This window comes from Dryobates pubescens, chromosome 31 (assembly GCF_014839835.1).
Source record: "Dryobates pubescens isolate bDryPub1 chromosome 31, bDryPub1.pri, whole genome shotgun sequence".
NCBI classification, from domain to species: Eukaryota; Metazoa; Chordata; class Aves; order Piciformes; family Picidae; genus Dryobates; species Dryobates pubescens.
In genome coordinates, this window is record NC_071642.1 from 706,862 (window position 1) to 715,446 (window position 8,585).

An 8,585-nucleotide genomic window follows, 5' to 3' on the forward strand; every position below is an offset into this window, starting at 1 on the left:
CCCACGCCTCAGCGGGACAAAGAGCCAGGACCAAAGCAGCTTTGTGCTGGGGAGGCAGGAGGCAAGGCTGGGACTTGGAGCCTCTCTCCTTGGGGCTCCCCTGAAGGCCAATATTTCCAAGGAAATCACAGCTCGAGGCATGCTTTGGATAGGAGACCTTCTGGGAAGAGTAATGAACATGTCCAGCCCTGTGGACTCAGCAAAACCTGATCTCACTCTCAGCCTGAGATCATCTGCTGGCTCCCAGTCACGTCTGGGACTTGGGCTGAGAACAACCTGGGGAGATCCAAGTTCCTCTCCCAAATCTCCCAATGAAAGAGGAGCTTGGGCCACTTTGTGCTGCAGGTGCCCCCTCCCCTTCTTTTCTCCCCCCTCAGATGAGGTTTGGGGTGGCCCCCAGTGGCACCTGGAACAAATGATGTGGGGAAGGGAAGGAGGAGCGAGGCAGCTGTGGGCTCCTCAGGGCTGAGCTGCCTGCACTCAGTGGGACCTTGCTCACAGCTCCATGCTCGGGGCTGATCCCTGCCCCCTGTGAGGGACTCAGCTCCTGCAGCACCACAGCCTAGAAAGGAAACCAAAAAGACTTTGGGTTGGTTTTCCCATGGTGTTCCCTGAAGCTGCCCTGGCTGCCAGGGCTCCCAGAAGGATGCTCCCTTTTTCCTGCAGCCTCAGTAAAGGAGGCTGTGGTGGGTGCAGATCAGGGCTGGGTTTGCTTTGAGCCCCAAGAGAAAGCTTAGGAGCTGCTGGGAATCTCAGCAACCCTCCAGGCTTTCCAGAGCTGCAGGTAGCCCAAGATTTGCCTTCTGACTTCAAGACTTCATGAGTGGACACACTCTGACTGGGGTCTTGCCAGCTCCTCAGGCTTGCAGAGCAGCCTGGGTCCTCTCTCCTGCCTCTCCTCAGGGTGACTCCAGCCTGGTTGTCCCATCAGGACCTTGCATGCTTCGGACTCTCCACAGGCTCTTCACTGCACCATGCAGCATCTCCTGCTGTAGAAGTTCTCCTGCACTCCTGCTGGTGGCTGCTCTGGATCCCAGGAGCTCATAGCCCAGCAGCTCTCTTTCTGTCTGAGTGACATCACTGCTGAGGTCCTGGTTAGAATCAGCCCTCTCCAGAGCTTCCCCACATCCTTTCTGCACTCACCTCATCCAGCAAAGTCCTCTCTGCTGCCAGGAAGGTGGCTTGGATGTGTCAGAGCCTTGCCTGAGGTGGGAACACCACGCACTTGCCAGAGAGCTTCCTGCAGCACCTTTGCTCTGTCTGCACACCAGAAGGAGGGCTGCAGATCTCCAGCCACATTTCATCCTCTCCATGACATTTGCTAACAGCCACACAAGAAAGGTTCCTGTGTTCTGGGTTTCCTCCACATGACCTAAGGCTGATGGATTTTCTGGAGCAGGGCTGAGAAGTTGTTTGAAAACTTCTGTTTGGTCATAAATCCAGGCCAGTGATGGCCTCTGGAGCAGCCCCAGCCCCAGTCACAGTTTCCAGGCTCCACAGTGGGTCTGTGGGGTTGCCATGAGCCTTGCTCAGGATGCAGGAACTCCAGCAGGCTGCACCTGCAGCAGGTCCTGCAGGGCCACTCTCAGGTGGCTCCACTTGGTCACTGCTGGGCTGGGTGGCACTGGAGGGAGCAGCAGGGGAGGGTTCCTTACCTCTCTCTCTTTTCACAGCTCTGCCAGCACCTTCCCAGTTGTTTTCTGGCTGTCCCACAGTGGGAACTCTGCCTCCTCACACGTGGAGAAGCCAAACCAAAGCCCAGCTGGGTAGATCATTTGGAAGTGCTGTTGGAAGCCCTGGTAGAAGGCAGGTTGGGTCAAGTCCAGAGGAGGTCCCAGGGTGTTGCCATCAGGGTGCTGCTGCTGCTCCCAAGGCAGATCTTAAATCCCAGACTGGTAGGGGCTGGAAGGGGTCTCTGGAGATCACTGGGTCCAAGCCCCCTGCCAGAGCAGCTGCAACCACAGCAGCTTGCACAGGATGGCATCCAGGTGGGTTTGGAATGACTCCAGAGATGGAGACTCCACCACCTCTCTGGGCAGCCTGGGATAGGACTCCAGCAGCCTCAAAGTAAAGAAGTTCCTCCTCATGTTCAGCTGGAACTTGTTCCAGTTTGTGCCCACTGCCCCTTGTCCTGCCCCTGGGCACCCTGGAAACAGCCTGGCCCCAGCCTCCTGCCAGCCACCCCTGGGTATTGATCAGCAGTGCTGACATCCCCCTCTCAGTCTTGCCCTCTCCAAGACCCTCAGCCCTTCTTCATCCTGGCCACAAAACACCCAGGCTGAGGAGGTCTCAGCAGCCAGCACCACCAGTCAGGGATGAGAGGATCCCTCCAGCTCTGCCCTGACTGAGGAGCAGGAACTGTGCTGGGAAAGGCAAACCCAGCAAGTGCTGGCAAAGGGACTGCATGGAGCACCCCCTGACAGCCCCCTGAGCGGGGCTCAAGCAAGCAGGAGCAGAGCCACGGCAGAGGTGAGGAAGGAGGTTCAGCATCACCTGTGGGGTTGGCTCTCAGCAGGGCTGCTGCAGTCTGGGACCCCCCTGGCCGCTTGCTCTTTTTCCACCAGTGCCCTGGGGACATTTCCAAGCAGCTCCTGACTTCTGGGAAGGCCTCACAAAGCTTCTCTGTAACCATCCACGACCTGTGCTCAGTGCTGGCTTGGTTCCTCCTCCCATCCACAACATGCTGCAAAGCAAACATTCCTTCCAAGGAATGGCCTGGAGCCAGCCTGGGTCAGGCACCCAACCTCTCCTTGCCCTGCACTCGCCCCCAGCCAGCACAGCCACAGCTTTGCTGGGGCAGAGGCTCCCATGGTGGCAGCCAATGGATCTGTGTCTGCCCTCAGCCCCTGCCTGGGGCTGAACCACAGCACTTCCATCCCCAGCTGAGGAGGATCAGGAAGAGGAGAGGAGACCCAGGGGCTGGCATGAGAAGAGATTTAGTGAAACAGCTAAAGGAGACTGAATGCTGCTGAGATCAAACAGGCAGTGACACAGTGACAGCTCAGTGGATGTGCAGAGGCAATAGGAAAGCAGGATGGGAACCCTGCAGAGGGGGAGAAGCAGCCCAGGGAAGAAGCCTCCCCAGCAAAGTCTCCCTTTATGATGAGCCTGATGATGGTCTGGGGTACTCCTGGAGCCAAAGGGGGGCAGCTGCCCTGGCATTTGCACCTCCTGGCTTCAGCTCCTGGCTGACTCCAAAGTGCTGAGGGTCTGCAGAGCAAGGCTGCCCTGGGATCCCATCCCAAACAGCAGGGCAGTTTGGTCTCCCTCAGTGCTAGGCCTGGATTTGTGGGGGTTGGTGGTTTTTATCCCCCCTCCCTTTTTGTTTGTTTGCTTGAGGCAAGAAAAGAAGGAAATTGTCTCACCTGCAGCTGCTGCCATGGAACTTCTCACACTTGGGTCTGGTTCCAGCTGATTTGTCTGCAGGTGCAGTTGGGGCTGTAAAAAGTGTTCCTGAAAGGAGAGGTAACTTAAACCAGTGAAGGAAAAGGAGGAGGAGATCTTGACAGTCCTTCAGGGATCCTGAGTGCAGAAGGCTCTCAGTTGGGGAGGTGCTGAGTGACAGAAGCAGATAAGAGCAGCCTGTGGAAGCCAGCAAATGAAACCAGACAGAGAGCAGTTTCCTTTCCCTGCCTGAGCTAAGTGGATACTAAAGAGCTGATAAAGTGTGAAAAGGTAACTCAGGATTAAAGCAGTGATTAAAAAGACTTCATTTCAGCAGGCAACCTGCAATCCTCCTGTCCAAGAGGTGGTTAAAATCCTTCCTCCCCCTCCAGTGTGAGGGTAGCTGCAGTGTGTTCAGCCCAAACCATGCCACGTTAGCACAGAGGCTGATTCCAAGGCCCCAGCACAGGGGAAAGCCTTTTCCTGAGCACAGCTCCTGCCCTCCTGCACCGTGTGAAGGGTTCTGCCCCTCTTCTGCTGGCTGCAGAAGGGTGAAGGCTGCCAGCAGCAAGGTGCAGCTCCTCCACTGCAAGGCAAAGCTGGCTGGAGTTGGTGACTGTGCTCAAGAAGAGGTCTGGGAGGATCTGCTCCCTGATAAATCTGTCTTTGGTTGGGGTCCTGCAAGGAGCAGCCTCAGAGAGGAAAGGGGCAGCGAGGTTTCTGTGAAAGGGATTTGCTCAGAGCAGATGTTGGTGTAGCTGAGCTGGAAACCAAAGGCTGAAGCTCTTTTCTGACTACAAAGAGTGTCCATGTTCCTTTGTTTTCCTTCCTGGCAGCTCTCCGAGGCAGATGGAGCAGCACTGAGGTTATTTCAGTGTAATGCAGAATCCAGAGCTGCACAGAAGGGTTTGATGTGTGCTTGAGTCCTGGGCACTGCTGTTCCTCCCTCTCTTTCAGCAGGGGAAGAGAAGAGTGGTGGATTTCCAGGTTATCCCTGGTGTCTCATCTAAATTCCTACAAACTTTGCATTGTAGCCACACCACCTCTCATGTGGCAGCAGCTGCTCTCTGCTCAGAGCTTTGCAGCCTGAGGATGTTTAGCTCTTGGGGAAGGATTAAACTGAGGTTGCTGCTGCAGAGGATCCCAGGATGGCTCAGGTGGGAAGGGAGCTCAGAGCTCATCCCCTCCAACCTCCCCACCATGGGCAGGGACAGCTCTCAGCTTCTCAGGGCCTCATCCAGCCTGGCCTTGAACACCCCCAGGCAGGAGGCAGCCACAGCCTCCCTGGGCAGCCTGTGCAGACTCACCACTGGTACTGAAGAACTTCTTCCTCAGCTCCACTCTAACCCTGCTCTGCCTCAGCTCCAAACCCTTCCCCCTTGACCTGGCTCTAGACCCCCTCAGGAAAATCTCTCTGCAGCCTTCCTGCAGGATCCCTTCAGGCCCTGGCAGGCAGCTCTGAGGTGCCCCTGGAGCCTTCTCCTCTGCAGGCTGCACAGCCCCAGCTCCCTCAGCCTGTGCTCAGGGCAGAGCTGCTCCAGGCCTGGGAGCATCTTTGTGGCCTCCTCTGGGCTCTCTCCAGCAGCTCTGAGTCCTTCTCCTGCTGGGGACAGCAGAGCTGGAGGCAGTACTGGAGGTGGGGTCTCAGCAGAGCAGAGGGCAGGATCCCTCTCTTCTCCCAGGGCTGTTGTTCATCTCCCTCAGCCCCAGTGGCTGTGCCTCTGTCTCCCCAGGGCTGGGAGTGAAGCTTAGCTGGCACCAGGGGTAAGCAGATGCCCATCCCCACACACACTGCATGACGTCCAACCCACGAAGTGAGCTCCACCAGGGCCCCATAAACCCTCCCAGTATTTACTTCAGGGCACTTTATGGTCCTCTTGTTCCATGGAGACCTTTCCATGAGCTCTGAGCTCACCCTGGTTGCATCACCAGCCACTAATCTGTGACAACTGAACTCAGGTGGCTCCACAACCCTCCCGACAAACGCTGCAAGGTTTGCTGGTCCAACAGCTTGGGCTGGAGCAAAGCCACAGCCAGCACCACCACTCCCTGCCCTGACAGCACCACAGGCTTTCCAAGAGGGAAAAGCTGAGAGAGGATGAGGTGCAGGCAGCAGCCCCACTCCAGCCCTTCGCGCTCCGCTTCCGAGGGCTGCGAAGCTTCCGAGAGCTTCTTTGGGATGGAGCTGCGGGGAATGCCGCCAGCCCAGGGGATCTTCCCGAAGGGGAAGCAAGAGGACGTTGCTAGGAAGCCGCCGGGGGGTGTTCTGGGGATGGTTTTGCTCCCTTCGCTTTCCTTCTATGTCCCTCTCGTGGTGGCTGAGCAGAATCGTCCCAGCCGCAGCGCGGCAGCCAACTCGCAGCGCCCCGGAGCAGCTCGGTCAGCCGCGGCGAGCCCTGCGCCGGGATGCTGGCAGCGGGGCAAGGCAAGAAGCTGCTCCTCTGCCGCACCACACCGGCGACAGCTGCCCTCGGCTCCGCCACCCCCTGCCTCCGGCGCTGACACTGCCCAGGAGCCCAATTCGCAGGTTCTAGGGCAGGGGCAGGACAAAGGGAAAGCAGAGAGGCAGAAAATGAAGAGCTTGGGAGGCAGCAGCAGCTACCTGAAGGGGCAGAGCAGGGATCCAAGGAGCACCTCCTGCTCCCTGGCCTGGGGAAGTGTTGCTGAGCACAGCACTCGCTGCGGGCATCACCATCAGAGGGCTCCTTGTGAGCACTGCTGGAGGCTCAGCTGATGCCTGCTTCCCCCTCGTTCCCCCCGAGCCCGAATCGTTGCCTCCCAGGATAAAAATACACAGTGCTGGGGCTTCTCCTTACCCAAGGCTGCCCTGCAGAGGCTGCTCCCAGCCGCCGATTGGCTCCGAGCCCCCACGTCACTGTGACACTGCTGAGCACTATCTCCATGGCTTGGAGTTTGCAGAGACCAATCCAGGGCTCTGCAGCACAGCTTGGCCTCAGCACCTCTTGAGCAGCCCCGAGGGCAGGATGGGAGCAAGCCCCAGCCCCGAGGGTAGATTGCAACTGAGATGAGCCCCCAGGAAAGCCTCCTGGCAGAGCAGTGCTGTGCACTCAGGGCTGTGTTCTTCCTACCCACACCTCTGACACAGGCAGGAGCAGAAGCCCAGAACCTCAGCATGGAGGGGTTGGAAGGGACCTCTGGAGCTCACCCCCCCTGCTCCAGCAGGGCACCCACACACCACAGAAGTTTTTCCTCCTGCTCAGATGGAACCTCCTGACTTCCAGTGTGTGCCCACTGCTCCTTGTCCTGTCCCTGGGCACCACTGAGCAGAGCCTGGCCCCAGCCTCTTGCCCCCCAGCCCTTCGCTGTCGCTGAGCTTGGTTTGACTCTGCCCTGCTGCAGAGCGGAGCAGAACCAGCAGCCTGCGGTGGGGAAGTCCCCAGAACCCTGCGGCTTCAGCACCTCAGACAGCAGCACCCCCGCGGCCCCTGCCAGCCCTCCCTGGGGCCTGCAGAGCCAGCTCCTGCTGCCGCTGCCAGCGAGGCTTTCACACTGCCCTGCAGAGGCCCTGCTCTGTGCTGCTGTGCAGGGGCAGAAACCCAGCAGCACATCAAACCTTGGATCTCTTTCCAAAGTGATTCCTTTATTGATAACTGAGTGCTGAGCCCAAGCTGCCTGCCCTCCTCTCCACACCTCCAGTGCAGCTCTCACCCTGGGGGAGCGTTTCACCTTTCCTCAGGGTTACCACAGAGCAGCTTTGGTTGGCAGAGACCTTCAGGAGGAGCCATCCTCCCAGCCAGCCTTCCTCTCAGCTACAAACCAGTGAAATCCTGCCTTCAGAAAGCAGCAGTTCAGCTCCTCCAGGGATGCTTTGGTGAGTTTCAGTTCAGCTGCAGGAACCCAGAGCCTTTCCATCCCAGCTGTCCTGTACCCCTGATGACCTCACTGATGTCACCACCTTACACTAGAGCTGTGACAGTCAAAATTCAGCAATTTTCCATTCTGCCTTTTGATTTTAGTGCCTGTTGGATTAACCTCCTTCAGCCTGGATCCTGAACTGGGATACATTTATGCTGAACTCTCTTCTTCCTGGAGGTTTAGAGCTACAGATTAATAGAGGCAGTCTGCACACAGAAGTGATGACTCCTGTGTTCCCTTGGCTTGTCCTTTCTCCTCCTGTGTTGCTGCACAGTATTCCAGGGGTGATGATGCTTTTCAGTCTTCATCTGGATCTTTTCAGCCAAACAGCTGCAAAGCTGGGACATGCTGCTTCAGTTCCAGGCTTTATCCTGCACCAAAAGGAAGAACAAAATTAAAGCTCCTTATAAAAGCAAGACACCAATTTGCATCTCCCAGCTGAAGGCTTTCACAGGGACAAGGGATTGATTACCCAGCAGCTCCCAGCAGTGTGGCTCACAGCACACCCAGAAGTTACCTTAGCAGAGCTTTGCTGCTGAAATGAGGACACCCAAAGCCCAAACCCTCACTTGTTGGTGGGTACAAACACGTGCCCTGCAACACTCAGTCACTCACCTCCCCTGACCTCCCTGGCCTGCTCCACCAGGCTCACCTCACAGCAGCTCAGCTGCCTGCCTCTCATCCTTGCGTCAGGCACCGCTGGTGCCAGGGGCCCTGCAGCTGGACCAGGGGCCCAGCAGCGCCAGACCCCTCTCAAGTGACACTTGGAGCCCCTCACAGCCCCCTGACCTCGGCGATGCCTCTGTGAGGCCCTTCACACTCGTCTCCAGCAGCACCAGGAGGCAGGCAGGCCCCAGGAGCGGCTGCAGCCCCAGGCTCAGGGCAGGCACAAGGAGAGGAGGAGGAGGCCGCGGGGCGGCTGCCCCCATCCGAGCCTGGAACCCCCGCGGGGCTCCCGACAGCACCACGCAGGATGCAGCCTCCAGGGGGGCCGTCTGCCATCAGCTGCAGCAGGCCCAGCACGGCCACAGCCTCTCTCCTCCCTCCCTCCAGCCAGCCCAGAGCCCTTCCAGCGGCCGCGGCCACCCCGGGCCCAGGGCCAGCGGCCACCTCGGCCCGCCCTTCCTCCCGACCGCGAGGTCCCATTGGCCGGCCGGGCTGTCACTCACAGACAGGCTCCGGCCCTCCCCCTCGCGGCGGGGGGGGCTCCGACCGCCTTCCCCTTCCTCCCCCCCCCCCCTCCTCCCCCCAAGTTTCCAGGTGGCTCGCGCCGCCTCCCCCGCGCGGAGCCGCGAGAGCCTCTTCGCGCCTTTTTCCGCCGGAGC